This window comes from Astyanax mexicanus, chromosome 1 (assembly GCF_023375975.1).
Source record: "Astyanax mexicanus isolate ESR-SI-001 chromosome 1, AstMex3_surface, whole genome shotgun sequence".
NCBI lineage: Eukaryota > Metazoa > Chordata > Actinopteri > Characiformes > Acestrorhamphidae > Astyanax > Astyanax mexicanus.
The window spans coordinates 46,309,400-46,326,394 of NC_064408.1; the positions used below are offsets into that span (position 1 = coordinate 46,309,400).

At 43.8% G+C, this 16,995-nt stretch overlaps 1 protein-coding gene and 1 long non-coding RNA gene across 2 annotated transcripts in view; one reads left to right on the forward strand and one right to left on the reverse strand.

Annotated features, from left to right (window-relative positions):
- Positions 1-16,995, forward strand: part of LOC125804766 (CMRF35-like molecule 6) — an 88,646-nt gene that overhangs the window by 59,183 nt on the left and 12,468 nt on the right. The window lies entirely within an intron of this gene.
- Positions 259-13,877, reverse strand: LOC125802158 (uncharacterized). Its single transcript, XR_007439102.1, has 2 exons — positions 13,700-13,877; positions 259-1,444 (listed from the first exon to the last, which is right to left on the reverse strand). It is a non-coding gene; the product is annotated as an uncharacterized LOC125802158 (long non-coding RNA).

Below are 16,995 nucleotides of genomic sequence, written 5' to 3' on the forward strand. Positions count from 1 at the left end.
CTCTCTCTTTCTCACTCTCTCTCTACTTCTCTAATTCTCACTCTATCTTTCCCACTCTCTCTCTACTTCTCTATTTCTCACTCTTTCTTTTGCTCTCTACTTCTCTACTTCTCACTCTCTCGTTTGCTCTCTACTTCTCTGTCTCACTCTCTCTTTTGCTCTCTACTTCTCACTCTCTCTTTTGCTCTCTACTTCTCTATTTCTCACTCTCTCTCTACGTCTCTATTTCTCACTCTCTCTCTACTTCTCTATTTCTCACTCTCTCTTTCTCACTCTTTTCTACGTCTCTATTTCTCACTCTCTCTACTTCTCTATTTCTCACTCTTTCTCACTCTCTCTCTACGTCTCTATTTCTCACTCTCTCTCTACGTCTCTATTTCTCACTCTCTCTCTCTACTTCTATATTTCTCACTCTCTCTACTTCTATATTTCTCACTCTCTTTTTCACTCTCTCTCTATGTCTCTATTTCTCTTTATTTCTCACTCTCTCTCTACTTCTCTATTTCTCACTCTCTCTTTCTCACTCTTTTCTACGTCTCTATTTCTCACTCTCTCTACTTCTCTATTTCTCACTCTTTCTCACTCTCTCTCTACTTCTATATTTCTCACTCTCTCTACTTCTATATTTCTCACTCTCTTTTTCACTCTCTCTCTACGTCTCTATTTCTCTTTATTTCTCACTCTCTCTACTTCTATATTTCTCACTCTCTTTCTCACTCTCTCTCTACGTCTCTATTTCTCACTCTCTCTACTTCTCTATTTCTCACTCTCTCTTTCTCACTCTCTCTCTACTTCTCTATTTCTCACTCTCTCTTTCTCACTCTCTCTACTTTTCTATGTCTCTTTCTTTCTACTTTTCTATTTCTCTATTTCTCTCTTATTCTCTCTTTATTTCTCGCTCTTCTCTCTACTTCTCTTTCACTCTACTTTTCTGTCTTGCTTTCTCTTTCTATCTATCTCTCTACTACATCCTTTTTCTTTCTCTACTTCTTTATTTCTCGATCTCTCTTTTTCCCTAATTCTCTTTCTCTTGCTCAATATTTCTCTCTACTTGTCACTCTTTTTCTCACATTCTCGGGTGTTCTTTCTCTACTTCTCACGCTGATTTTCTCTCTACTTCTCTATTTCAGGCTCTCCCTTTTTCTGTACTTCTACATTTAACACTCTTTCTTTTTATCTACTACTGCCTAGGAACCAGTTAGATACACCTTAGCAACCACTAGGAAAACATTAGCAACTGCCTAGCAACCACTTAGCAACCATGTGTAATACGTTAGCAACTGCCTAGCAACCAGATAGCAACACCTTAGCAACCACCTGGAAAACGTTAGCAACTGCCTAGCAACTGCTTAGCAACCACTTTAGAAATGGTAGCAACTGCCTAGCGACCAGTTAGATACACCTAGCAACACCTTAGCAACCACCCCAGATACCATAGCAACATCTTAGCAACCACCCTAGACACCATAGCAACACCTTAGCAACCGCCTAGCAACACCTTAGCAACCACCTTGCAACCACCTAGCAACACCTTAGCAACCACCCCGGATACCATAGCAACACCTTAGCAACCACCTAGCAACACCTTAGCAACCACCTAGCAACACCTTAGCAACCACCTAGAAACACCTTAGCAACCACCCAGGATACCATAGCAACACCTTAGCAACTGCCTAGCAACCACCTAGCAACACCTTAGCAACCACCCAGGATACCATAGCAACACCTTAGCAACCACCTAGCAACACCTTAGCAACCACCCCGGATACCATAGCAACACCTTAGCAACCACCTAGCAACACCTTAGCAACCACCCTGGATACCACAGCAACACCTTAGCAACCACCTAGCAAAACCTTAGCAACCACCTAGCAACACCCTAGCAACCACCTAGCAACACCTTAGCAACCACCTTGCAACCACCTAGCAACACCTTAGCAACCACCCCGGATACCATAGCAACACCTTAGCAACCACCTAGCAACACCTTAGCAACCACCTAGCAATACCTTAGCAACCACCCTGGATACCAAATCAACACCTTAGCAACCACCTAGCAACACCCTAGCAACCACCTAGCAACACCTTAGCAACCACCCTGGATACCATAACAACACCTTAGCAACCACCTAGCAACACCTTAGCAACCACCCCGGATACCATAGCAACACCATAGCAACCACCTAGCAACACCTTAGCAACCACCTAGCAACACCTTAGCAACCACCCTGGATACCATAGCAACCACCTAGCAACACCCTAGCAACCACCTAGCAACACCTTAGCAACCACCCTGGATACCATAGCAACACCTTAGCAACCACCTAGCAAAACCTTAGCAACCAACCCGGATACCATAGCAACACCTTAGCAACCACCCCGGATCCCATAGCAACACCTTAGCAACCACCTAGCAACCCTCTAGCAACCACCTAGCAACACCTTAGCAACCACCCCAGATACCATAGCAACACCTTAGCAACCACCTAGCAACACCTTAGCAACCACCCCAGATACCATAGCAACCAGTTAGCAACCACCTGGAAAATATTAGAAACTGCCTAATAACCACTTAACGATGTGGACTACATTAGCAACTGCCTAGCAACTACCTAGCAACCACTTAGCAACACTTTACTTTATAAGATAATTATAAGCTTTTCACCATGTTAGCCAAAACTTTTTGGACTTCAACATTTAGCCGAAAGTCAACAGCATAGCAACCACTCTTCACACGCTTTAGACAGAAATATCTTAGCAACCATTTTAACTATTCAACGTTATTTAACTATTTAACGTACTTTTCCAAGCCAACTTAAAGTTCGTTATCGAACTTTCCTTTTCTAGTTAAGTTGGCTTGGAAAAGCCAACTTATTGTTCTTCGTAATCTTCTTATTATTATTATTATTATTCCGCGCTTTTTTTGTTGTACGCATCTCCTCCTACAGCTTTTGACGTAGAATCACGAAATTTTACAGTATCGTAGTACCTATAGCGGTTCAGGTTGCTTGTGCTTTTTGAAGCGATATATCGTACGGTTTTCGTAAAAACTTCGTAAACGTACGCATTTTTTTCCCATAGGAATGAATGGGGCCAAATTTTAAACGTCCGTAACTGCCACAATTTTTGAGATACGAACACCAAATTCGGCGAGCTTATAGATCTTATCGAGATCTTTAAATTAATAGCAGGTTGCAAAGTGATACGACGTACGGTTTTCGTACAATTGTCGTACGAAGTTTTCCCATAGAAATGAATGGGGGGCCCAGAGTTCCATCTCACACACGAGCAGCTCTGCGCACGGAACCCCTTCTCTCCCCTGCTCCTCCAGTACTGTGAGTGTATGGAGGAGCTGCTGTATGGAGCAGCTATCAGTCAAAAGTTTGGACACCCCGGCACCCCAGCCAGGTTTTAGCAACCACCTATTAACTGCTTAGCAACCACTTAGCAACACCTTAGCAACCACCTGGAAAACGTTAGCAACTGCCTAGCAACCACTTAGCAACAACTTAGCAACCACTTTAGAAATTATAGCAACTGCCTAGCAACCAGTTAGCAACCACTTAGCAAACACCTGGAAAACGTTAGCAACTGCCTAGCAACCACTTAGCAACTGCCTAGCAACCACTTGGAAAACGCTAGCAACTGCCTAGCAACCACTTAGCAACTGCCTAGCAACCACCTGGAATACGTTAGCAACTGCCTAGCAACCACTGAGCAACCACCTGGAAAACGTTAGCAACTGCCTAGCAACCACTTAGCAACTGCCTAGCAACCACCTGGAATACGTTAGCAACTGCCTAGCAACCACTTAGCAACCACCTGGAAAACGTTAGCAACTGCCTAGCAACCACTTAGCAACTGCCTAGCAACCACCTGGAAAACGTTAGCAACTGCCTAGCAACCACTTAGCAACCACCTGGAAAACGTTAGCAACTGCCTAGCAACCACTTAGCAACTGCCTAGCAACCACCTGGAATACGTTAGCAACTGCCTAGCAACCACTTAGCAACCACCTGGAAAACGTTAGCAACTGCCTAGCAACAACTTAGCAACTGCCTAGCAACCACCTGGAAAACGTTAGCAACTGCCTAGCAACCACTTAGCAACTGCCTAGCTACCACCTGGAAAACGTTAGCAACTGCCTAGCAACCACTTAGCAACTGCCTAGCTACCACCTGGAAAACGTTAGCAACTGCCTAGCAACCACTTAGCAACCACCTGGAAAACGTTAGCAACTGCCTAGCAACCACTTAGCAACTGCCTAGCAACCACCTGGAATACGTTAGCAACTGCCTAGCAACCACTTAGCAACCATATGGAAAACGTTAGCAACTGCCAAGCAACCACTTAGCAACCACATGGAAAACGTTAGCAACTGCCTAGCAACCACTTAGCAGCTGCCTAGCAACCACCTGGAATATGTTAGCAACTACCTAGCAACTACTTAGCAACCACCTGGAAAATGTTAGCAACTGCCTAGCAACCACTTAGCAACTGCCTAGCAACCACTTGGAAAACATTAGCAACTGCCTAGCAACCACTTAGCAACTGCCTAGCAACCACCTGGAAAACGTTAGCAACTGCCTAGCAACCACTTAGCAACCACCTGGAAAACGTTAGCAACTGCCTACCAACCGCTTAGCAACCACCTGGAAAACGTTAGCAACTGCCTAGCAACCACTTAGCAACTGCCTAGTAACCACCTGGAATACGTTAGCAACTGCCTAGCAACCACTTAGCAACCACCTGGAAAACGTTAGCAACTGCCTAGCAACCACTTAGCAACTGCCTAGCAACCACCTGGAATATGTTAGCAACTGCCTAGCAACCACTTAGCAACCACCTGGAAAACGTTAGCAACTGCCTATTAACCACTAAGCAACTGCCTAGCAACCACTTGGAAAACGTTAGCAACTGCCTAGCAACCACTTAGCAACTGCCTAGCAACCACCTGTTATATGTTAGCAATTGCCTAGCAACCAGTTAGCAACAGCTTAGCAACCACCTGGAAAACATTAGCAATTGCCTAGCAACAGCTTAGCAACCTTTTCAGAAATAACAGCAACCGCCTAGCAACACATTAGCAATCAAAAGTTTAACCAAAAGTTTTACGATTTCAGCATTTAAACAAGCGTTTTTAGATTTCAGCGTTTAACCAAACGTTTTTAGATTTCAGCGTTTAATCAAACATTTTTAGATTTCAGCGTTTAACCAAATGTTTTTAGATTTCAGCGTTTAATCAAACATTTTTAGATTTCAGTTTTTAGATTTCAGCGTTTAACCAAACGTTTTTAGATTTCAGCGTTTAATCAAACATTTTTAGATTTCAGCGTTTAACCAAATGTTTTTAGATTTCAGCGTTTAACCAAACGTTTTTAGATTTCAGCGTTTAACCAAATGTTTTTAGATTTCAGCGTTTTTAGCATTTAGCGTTAACAGCAAATCAATGACTCTTCACACTCTTCAGACGGAAAAAGCTTAGCAACCATTTTAACTTTTTAACGTTATTAGCATTCTTTTCCAAGCCAACTTAAAGTTCGTTCACGAACTTTACCTTTTCTAGTTATTATTATTATTATTCCGCGCTCAAATTTCTATACGCATCTCCTCCTAGGGCTTTTGACGTAGAATCACGAAATTTTGCAGTATCGTAGGACCTATACCCGATTAGGTTGCTTGTGCTTTTTTAAGCGATACATCGTACGGTTTTCGTAAAAACTTCGTAAACGTACGCTTTTTTTTCCCATAGGAAATGAATGGGGGACAACTTTGAACGTTTGTGTAGGTAACAATTTTTGACATACAAAGACAAAAATCGGACGGTCTATAGAACTTACCGCGTTCTTTCCGAAAATTTTAACATTTCGACGATACGTCGTACGGTTTTCGTACAAATGTCGTACGAAGTTTTCCCATAGAAATGAATGGGGGGCCCAGAGTTCCATCTCACACACGAGCAGCTCTGCGCACGGAACCCCTTCTCTCCCCTGCTCCTCCAGTACTGTGAGTGTATGGAGGAGCTGCTGTATGGAGCAGCTATCAGTCAAAAGTTTGGACACCCCGGCACCCCAGCCAGGGTTTAGCAACCACCTATTAACTGCTTAGCAACCACCTGGAAAACGTTAGCAACTGCCTAGCAACCACTTAGCAACACCTTAGCAACCACCTGGAAAACGTTAGCAACTGCCTAGCAACCACTTAGCAACCACCTGGAAAACGTTAGCAACTGCCTAGAAACCACTTAGCAACTACCTAGCAACCACCTGGAATACGTTAGCAACTGCCTAGCAACCACTTAGCAACCACCTGGAAAACGTTAGCAACTGCCTAGCAACCACTTAGCAACTGCCTAGCAACCACTTGGAAAACATTAGCAACTGCCTAGCAACCACTTAGCAACTGCCTAGCAACCACCTGGAAAACGTTAGCAACTGCCTAGCAACCACTTAGCAACCACCTGGAAAACGTTAGCAACTGCCTAGCAACCACTTAGCAACTGCCTAGCAACCACTTGGAAAACGTTAGCAACTGCCTAGCAACCACCTGGAATACGTTAGCAACTGCCTAGCAACCACTTAGCAACCACCTGGAAAACGTTAGCAACTGCTTAGCAACCACTGAGCAACCACCTGGAAAACGTTAGCAACTGCCTAGCAACCACTTAGCAACTGCCTAGCAACCACCTGGAATACGTTAGCAACTGCCTAGCAACCACTTAGCAACCACCTGGAAAACGTTAACAACTGCCTAGCAACAACTTAGCAACTGCCTAGCAACCACCTGGAAAATGTTAGCAACTGCCTAGCAACCACTTAGCAACCACTTGGAAAACGTTAGCAACTGCCTAGCAACCACTTAGCAACTGCCTAGCAACCACTTGGAAAACGTTAGCAACTGCCTAGCAACCACTTAGCAACTGCCTAGCAACCACCTGGAAAACGTTAGCAACTGCCTAGCAACCACTTAGCAACCACCTGGAAAACGTTAGCAACTGCCTAGCAACCACTTAGCAACTGCCTAGCAACCACTTGGAAAACGTTAGCAACTGCCTAGCAACCACTTAGCAACTGCCTAGCAACCACCTGGAATACGTTAGCAACTGCCTAGCAACCACTTAGCAACCACCTGGAAAACGTTAGCAACTGCCTAGCAACCACTGAGCAACCACCTGGAAAACGTTAGCAACTGCCTAGCAACCACTTAGCAACTGCCTAGCAACCACCTGGAATACGTTAGCAACTGCCTAGCAACCACTTAGCAACCACCTGGAAAACGTTAGCAACTGCCTAGCAACAACTTAGCAACTGCCTAGCAACCACCTGGAAAATGTTAGCAACTGCCTAGCAACACCTTAGCAACCACCTAACAACACCTTAGCAACCACCTGGAATATGTTAGCAACTGCCTAGCAACCAGTTAGCAACAGCTTAGCAACCACCTGGAAAACATTAGCAACTGCCTAGCAACAGCTTAGCAACCACTTCAGAAATGATAGCAACTGCCTAGCAACAAATTGGCAATCAAAAGATTAACCAAAAGTTTTACGATTTGAGCATTTAAACAAACGTTTTTAGATTTCAGCGTTTCACTAAACGTTTTTAGATTTCAGCGTTTAACCAAACGTTTTTAGATTTCAGCGTTTAACCAAACGTTTTTAGATTTCAGCGTTTTTGGCATTTAGCGTTTAGCCAAAAGTTAACAGCATATCAACGACTCTTCACACTCTTCAGACAGAAACAGCTTAGCAACCATTTTAACTTTTTAACGTTATTAGCGTTCTTTTCCAAGCCAACTTAAAGTTCGTTCACGAACTTTGCCTTTTCTAGTTATTATTATTATTCTTACGCCTTTTTTTCTGTACGCTACTCCTCCTAGAGCTTTTATCGTAGAATCACGAAACTTTCACGGATTGTAGGACCTATAGTGAATTACGTTGCTTGTGCTTTTTGGAGCGATTTATCGTACGGTTTTCGTAAAAACTTCGTAAACGTACGCATTTTTTCCCCATAGGAATGAATGGGGGAGAATTTTGAACGTCCGTGACGGTCACAATTTTTGAGATACGGAGACCAAATTCGGCGAGCTAATAGATCTTATCAAGATCTTTAAATTAATAATAGGTTGCGAAGCGATACGACGTACGGTTTTCGTACAATTGTCGTACGAAGTTTTCCCATAGAAATGAATGGGGGGCCCAGAGTTCCATCTCACAGACGAGCAGCTCTGCGCACGGAACCCCTTCTCTCCCCTGCTCCTCCAGTACTGTGAGTGTATGGAGGAGCTGCTGTATGGAGCAGCTATCAGTCAAAAGTTTGGACACCCCGGGCACCCCAGCCAGCGCTTTGCAACCACCTATTAACTGTTTAGCAACCACTCTCTCTTTCTCACTCTCTCTCTACTTCTCTCACTCTCTCTTTCTCACTCTCTCTCTACTTCTCTCACTCTCTCTTTCTCACTCTCTCTCTACTTTTCACTCTCTCTTTTGCTCTCTACTTATCTACTTCTCACTCTCTCTTTTGCTCTCTACTTCTCACTCTCTCTTTTGCTCTCTGCTTCTCTATTTCTCACTCTCTCTTTTGCTCTCTACTTCTCACACTCTCTTTTGCTCTCTACTTCTCTATTTCTCACTCTCTTTTGCTTTCTACTTCTCTATTTCTCACTCTCTCTTTTGCTCTCTGCTTCTCGCTCTCTCTTTTGCTCTCTACTTCTCACTCTCTGTTTTGCTCTCTACTTCTCTATTTCTCACTCTCTCTTTCTCACTCTCTCTCTACGTCTCTATTTCTCACTCTCTCTTTTGCTCTCTACTTCTCTATTTCTCACTCTCTTTTGCTCTCTATATATCTCTTTCTCACGCTCTATGTCTCTATATCTTTTTCTCTCTACTTCTCTTTCTCACTCTCTCTTTTGCTCTTTACATTTCTTTATTTCTCACTCTCTCTTTCTCTCTTTCTCACTCTCTCTCTACTTCTCTATTTCTCACTCTCTTTTGCTCTCTACTTCTCTATTTCTCACTCTCTTTCTCACTCTACTTCTGAATTTCTCACTCTCTTTCTCACTCTCTCTCTACGTCTCTATTTCTCACTCTCTCTTTTACTCTCTACTTCTCTATTTCTCACTCTTTCTTTCTCTCTTTCTCACTCTCTCTCTCTACGTCTCAATTTCTCTTTCTCGCTACTTTTCTATTTCTCTATTCTCTCTTACTCTTTCTTTATTTCTCGCTCTTCTCTCTACTTCTCTTTCACTCTACTTTTCTATGTCTTGCTTTCTCTTTCTATCTATCTCTCTACTACTTCCTCTTTCTTTCTCTACTTCTTTATTTCTCGATGTCCCTTTTTCTCTAATTCTCTTTTTCTCGCTCAATATTTCTCTCAACTTGTCACTCTTTTTCTCACATTCTCGCGTGTTCTTTCTCTTTTTCTCGCGATTTTCTCCCTACTTCTTTATTTCTTGCTCTCCCTTTTTCTGTACTTCTACATTTAACACTCTCTCTTTTTCTCTACTTCAACCATTTTAGAAATGATAGCAACAACCTAGCAACCAGTTATCAACACCTTAGCAACCACCTGGTAAACATTAGCAACTGCCTAGCAACCACTTTAGAAATGATCACAACCGCTCAGCAACCATCTGGAATATGTTAGCAACTGCCTAGCAACCAGTTAGCAACACCTTAGCAACCACCTGGAAAATGTTAGCAACTGCCTAGAAACCACTTAGCAACCACTTTAGAAATGATCACAACTGCCTAGCAACCACTTAGCAACCATGTGGAATACGTTAGCAACTGCCTAGCAACCAGTTAGCAACACCTTAGCAACCACCTGGAAAACGTTAGCAACTGCCTAGCAACTGCTTAGCAACCACTTTAGAAATATTAGCAACTGCCTAGCAACCAGTTAGATACACCTTAGCAACCACCTGGAAAACATTAGCAAGTGCCTAGCAACCACTTAGCAACCATGTGGAATACGTTAGCAACTGCCTAGTAACCATTTAGCAACCACCTCGGATACCATAGCAACACCTTAGCAACCGCCTAGCAACCACCTAGCAACACCTTAGCAACCACCCCGGATACCATAGCAACCACCTAGCAACACCTTAGCAGCCACCCCGGATACCATAGCAACACCTTAGCAACCATCTAGCAACACCTTAGCAACCACCTAGCAACCACCTAGCAACTCCTTAGCAACTAACCCGGATACCATAGCAACCGCCTAGCAACACCTTAGCAAGCATCCCGGATACCATAGCAACACTTTAGCAACCACCTAGCAACACCTTAGCAACCACCTAGCAACACCTTAGCAACCACCCCGGATACCATAGCAACCGCTTAGCAACCGCCTAGCAACACCCTAGCAACCACCTAGCAACACCTTGGCAACCACCCTGGATACCATAACAACACCTTAGCAACCGCCTAGCAACCACCTAGCAACACCTTAGCAACCACCTAGCAACACCTTAGCAACCACCCCGGATACCATAGCAACACCTTAGCAACCATCTAGCAACACCTTAGCAACCACCCCAGATACCATAGCAACACCCTAACAACCACCTAGCAACACCTTAGCAACCACCCCAGATACCATAGCAACACCTTAGCAACCGCATAGCAACACCTTAGCAACCACCTAGCAACACCTTGGCAACACCCCGGATACCATAGCAACACCTTAGCAACCACCTAGCAACCACCTAGCAACACCTTACCAACCACCCTGGATACCATAGCAACACCTTAGCAACCACCTAGCAACACCTTAGCAACCAACCCGGATACCATATCAACACCTTAGCAACCACTTGGAAACCATGTGGAATATGTTAGCAACTGCATAGCAACCAGTTAGCAACCACTTAGCAACCACCTGGAAAATATTAGAAACTGCCTAGCAACCACTTAACAACCATGTGGAATACATTAGCAATTGCCTAGCAACCAGTTAGCAACAGCTTAGCAAACACCTGGAATATGTAAGAATCTGCTTAGCAACCAATTAGCAAACACTAAGCAACGATGTGGAATACATTAGCAACTGCCTAGTAACTACCTAGCAACCACTTAGCAACACTTTACTTTATATAGGTATATATAAAGTAAAGTGTTTATATTACTTTATAAGACAATTATTAGCTTTTCACCATGTTAGCCAAAACTTTTTGGACTTTAACATTTAGCTGAAAGTCAACAGCAAAGCAACCACTCTTCACACGCTTTAGACAGAAATATCTTAGCAACCATTTTAACTTTTTCAACGTTATTAACGTACTTTTCCAAGCCAACTTAAAGTTCGTTATCGAACTTTCCTTTTCTAGTTAAGTTGGCTTGGAAAAGCCAACTTATTGTTCTTCGTAATCTTCTTATTATTATTATTATTCTTACGCCTTTTTTTCTGTACGCTACTCCTCCTAGAGCTTTCAACGTAGAATCACGAAACTTTCACGGATCGTAGGACCTATGCCAACTTAGCGTGCTTGTGCTTTTTGGAGCGATTTATCGTACGGTTTTCGTAAAAACTTCGTAAACGTACGCATTTTTTCCCCATAGGAATGAATGGGGCGAAATTTTAAACGTCCGTAACCGCCACAATTTTTGAGATACGAAGACCAAATTTGGCGAGCTTATAGATCTTACCGAGATCTTAAAATTAATAGGAGGTTGCGAAGTAATACGACGTACGGTTTTCGTACAATTTTCGTACGAAGTTTTCCCATAGAAATGAATGGGGGGCCCAGAGTTCCATCTCGCACACGAGCAGCTCTGCGCACGGAACCCCTTCTCTCCCCTGCTCCTCCAGTACTGTGAGTGTATGGAGGAGCTGCTGTATGGAGCAGATATCAGTCAAAAGTTTGGACACCCCGGCACCCCAGCCAGGGCTTTGCAACCACCTATTAACTGCTTAGCAACCACTCTCTCTTTCTCACTCTCTCTTTCGCTCTCTACTTCTCTAATTCTCACTCTCTTTCCCACTCTCTCTCTATTTCTATATTTCTCACTCTTTCTTTTGCTCTCTACTTCTCTACTTCTCACTCTCTCTTTTGCTCTCTACTTCTCTATTTCTCACTCTCTTTTGCTCTCTACTCCTCTATTTCTCACTCTCTTTCTCACTCTCTCTCTACGTCTCTATTTCTCACTCTATTTCTCACTCTCTCTCTACTTCTCTATTTCTCACTCTCTTTCTCACTCTCTCTCTACGTCTCTATTTCTCACTCTATTTCTCACTCTCTCTCTACTTCTCTATCTCACTCTCTCTTTCTCACTCTCTCTCTACTTATCTATTTCTCACTCTCTCTCTACTTCTCTATCTCACTCTCTCTTTCTACTTCTCTAATTCTCACTCTATCTTTCCCACTCTCTCTCTACTTCTCTATTTCTCACTCTTTCTTTTGCTCTCTACTTCTCACTCTCTCGTTTGCTCTCTACTTCTCTGTCTCACTCTCTCTTTTGCTCTCTACTTCTCTACTTCTCTCTCTCTCTTTTGCTCTCTACTTCTCTATTTCTCACTCTCTCTACGTCTCTATTTCTCACTCTCTCTCTACTTCTCTATTTCTCACTCTCTCTTTCTCACTCTTTTCTACGTCTCTATTTCTCACCTCTCTCTACTTCTCTATTTCTCACTCTTTCTCACTCTCTCTATGTCTCTATTTCTCACTCTCTCTCTACGTCTCTATTTCTCACTCTCTCTTTCTCACTCTCTCTCTACGTCTCTATTTCTCACTCTCTCTCTCTACTTCTATATTTCTCACTCTCTCTACTTCTATATTTCTCACTCTCTTTTTCACTCTCTCTCTACGTCTCTATTTCTCACTCTCTCTCTCTACTTCTCTATTTCTCACTCTCTTTCTCACTCTCTCTCTACGTCTCTATTTCTCACTCTCTCTACTTCTCTATTTCTCACTCTCTCTTTCTCACTCTCTCTCTACTTCTCTATTTCTCACTCTCTCTCTCTGCTTCTCTATTTCTCACTCTCTTTTGCTCTCTTCTTCTCTATTTCTCACTCTCTCTCTACTTCTCTATTTCTCACTCTCTCTTTCTCACTCTCTCTACTTTTCTATGTCTCTTTCTTTCTACTTTTCTATTTCTCTATTTCTCTCTTACTCTCTCTTTATTTCTCGCTCTTCTCTCTACTTCTCTTTCACTCTACTTTTCTGTCTTGCTTTCTCTTTCTATCTATCTCTCTACTACATCCTCTTTCTTTCTCTACTTCTTTATTTCTCGATCTCTCTTTTTCCCTAATTCTCTTTCTCTCGCTCATTATTTCTCTCTACTTGTCACTCTTTTTCTCACATTCTCGGGTGTTCTTTATCTACTTCTCACGCTGATTTTCTCTCTACTTCTCTATTTCAGGCTCTCCCTTTTTCTGTACTTCTACATTTAACACTCTTTCTTTTTATCTACTACTACCTAGCAACCAGTTAGATACACCTTAGCAACCACCTGGAAAACATTAGCAACTGCCTAGCAACCACTTAGCAACCATGTGTAATACATTAGCAACTGCCTAGCAACCCGATAGCAACACCTTAGCAACCACCTGGAAAACGTTAGCAACTGCCTAGCAACTGCTTAGCAACCACTTTAGAAATGGTAGCAACTGCCTAGCGACCAGTTAGATACACCTAGCAACACCTTAGCAACCACCCCAGATACCATAGCAACATCTTAGCAACCACCTAGCAACACCTTAGCAACCACCCAAGACACCATAGCAACACCTTAGCAACCGCCTAGCAACACCTTAGCAACCACCTAGCAACACCTTAGCAACCACCCCGGATACCATAGCAACACCTTAGCAACCACCTAGCAACACCTTAGCAACCACCCTGGATACCATAGCAACACCTTAGCAACCACCTAGCAAAACCTTAGCAACCACCTAGCAACACCCTAGCAACCACCTAGCAACACCTTAGCAACCACCTTGCAACCACCTAGCAACACCTTAGCAACCACCCCGGATACCATAGCAACACCTTAGCAACCACCTAGCAACACCTTAGCAACCACCTAGCAATACCTTAGCAACCACCCTGGATACCAAATCAACACCTTAGCAACCACCTAGCAACACCCTAGCAACCACCTAGCAACCACCTAGCAACACCTTAGCAACCACCCTGGATACCATAGCAACACCTTAGCAACCACCTAGCAACACCTTAGCAACCACCCCGGATACCATAGCAACACCATAGCAACCACCTAGCAACACCTTAGCAACCACCTAGCAACACCTTAGCAACCACCCTGGATACCATAGCAACCGCCTAGCAACACCCTAGCAACCACCTAGCAACACCTTAGCAACCACCCTGGATACCATAGCAACACCTTAGCAACCACCTAGCAACACCTTAGCAACCAACCCGGATACCATAGCAACACCTTAGCAACCACCCCGGATCCCATAGCAACACCTTAGCAACCACCTAGCAACCCTCTAGCAACCACCTAGCAACACCTTAGCAACCACCCCAGATACCATAGCAACACCTTAGCAACCACCTAGCAACACCTTAGCAACCACCCCAGATACCATAGCAACCAGTTAGCAACCACCTGGAAAATATTAGAAACTGCCTAATAACCACTTAAAAACCATTTGGAATACGTTAGGAATTGCCTAGCAACAAGTTAGCAACAGCTTAGCAACCACCTGGAATATGTTCGCAACTGCCTAGCAACCAATTAGCAAGCACTAAGCAACGATGTGGACTACATTAGCAACTGCCTAGCAACTACCTAGCAACCACTTAGCAACACTTTACTTTATAAGATAATTATAAGCTTTTCACCATGTTAGCCAAAACTTTTTGGACTTCAACATTTAGCCGAAAGTCAACAGCATAGCAACCACTCTTCACACGCTTTAGACAGAAATATCTTAGCAACCATTTTAACTATTCAACGTTATTTAACTATTTAACGTACTTTTCCAAGCCAACTTAAAGTTCGTTATCGAACTTTCCTTTTCTAGTTATTATTATTATTCTTCCCCACTTTTGTTAAACGCATCTCCTCCTAGGGCTTTCAACGTAGAATCACGAAACTTTCAGGGATCGTGGGACCTATAGTGAATTACGTTGCTTGTGCTTTTTGGAGCGATATATCGTACGGTTTTCGTAAAAACTTCGTAAACGTACGTCATTTTTTCCATAGACAATGAACTAGAAGATTTTTGAACGGCTGTGAACGTCACAATTTTTGAGATATGAAGACGAAATTCGGATGGTCTATAGAACTTAGTGAGTTCTTTCCGAAAATATGCTTTACGAAACGATACGTCGTACGGATTTCGTACAAATGTCGTACGAAGTTGCCCCATAGAAATGAATGGGGGGCCCAGAGTTCTAACTCACACACGAGCAGCTCTGCGCACGGAACCCCTTCTCTCCCCTGCTCCTCCAGTACTGTGAGTGTATGGAAGAGCTGCTGTATGGAGCAGCTATCAGTCAAAAGTTTGGACACCCCGGCACCCCAGCCAGGGCTTAGCAACCACCTAATAACTGCTTAGCAACCACCTTAGCAACCACCTGGAAAACGTTAGCAACTGCCTAGCAACCACTGAGCAACCACCTGGAAAACGTTAGCAACTGCCTAGCAACCACTTAGCAACTGCCTAGCAACCACCTGGAATACGTTAGCAACTGCCTAGCAACCACTTAGCAACCACTTGGAAAACGTTAGCAACTGCCTAGCAACCACTTAGCAACTGCCTAGCAACCACCTGGAATACGTTAGCAACTGCCTAGCAACCACTTAGCAACCACCTGGAAAACGTTAGCAACTGCCTAGCAACCACTGAGCAACCACCTGGAAAACGTTAGCAACTGCCTAGCAACCACTTAGCAACTGCCTAGCAACCACCTGGAATACGTTAGCAACTGCCTAGCAACCACTTAGCAACCACCTGGAAAACGTTAGCAACTGCCTAGCAACAACTTAGCAACTGCCTAGCAACCACCTGGAAAATGTTAGCAACTGCCTAGCAACCACTTAGCAACCACCTGGAAAACGTTAGCAACTGCCTAGCAACCACTTAGCAACTGCCTAGCAACCACTTGGAAAACGTTAGCAACTGCCTAGTAACCACTTAGCAACTGCCTAGCAACCACCTGGAAAACGTTAGCAACTGCCTAGCAACCACTTAGCAACCACCTGGAAAACGTTAGCAACTGCCTAGCAACCACTTAGCAACTGCCTAGCAACCACTTGGAAAACGTTAGCAACTGCCTAGCAACCACTTAGCAACTGCCTAGCAACCACCTGGAATACGTTAGCAACTGCCTAGCAACCACTTAGCAACCACCTGGAAAACGTTAGCAACTGCCTAGCAACCACTGAGCAACCACCTGGAAAACGTTAGCAACTGCCTAGCAACCACTTAGCAACTGCCTAGCAACCACCTGGAATACGTTAGCAACTGCCTAGCAACCACTTAGCAACCACCTGGAAAACGTTAGCAACTGCCTAGCAACAACTTAGCAACTGCCTAGCAACCACCTGGAAAACGTTAGCAACTGCCTAGCAAACACTTAGCAACCACCTGGAAAACGTTAGCAACTGCCTAGCAACCACTTAGCAACTGCCTAGCAACCACTTGGAAAACGTTAGCAACTGCCTAGCAACCACTTAGCAACTGCCTAGCAACCACCTGGAAAACGTTAGCAACTGCCTAGCAACCACTTAGCAACCACCTGGAAAACGTTAGCAACTGCCTAGCAACCACTTAGCAGCTGCCTAGCAACCACCTGGAATATGTTAGCAACTACCTAGCAACCACTTAGCAACCACCTGGAAAATGTTAGCAACTGCCTAGCAACCACTTGAAAAACGTTAGCAACTGCCTAGCAACCACTTAGCAACTGCCTAGCAACCACCTGGAAAACGTTAGCAACTGCCTAGCAACCACTTAGCAACCACCTGGAAAACGTTAGCAACTGCCTAGCAACCACTTAGCAACCACTTTAGAAACG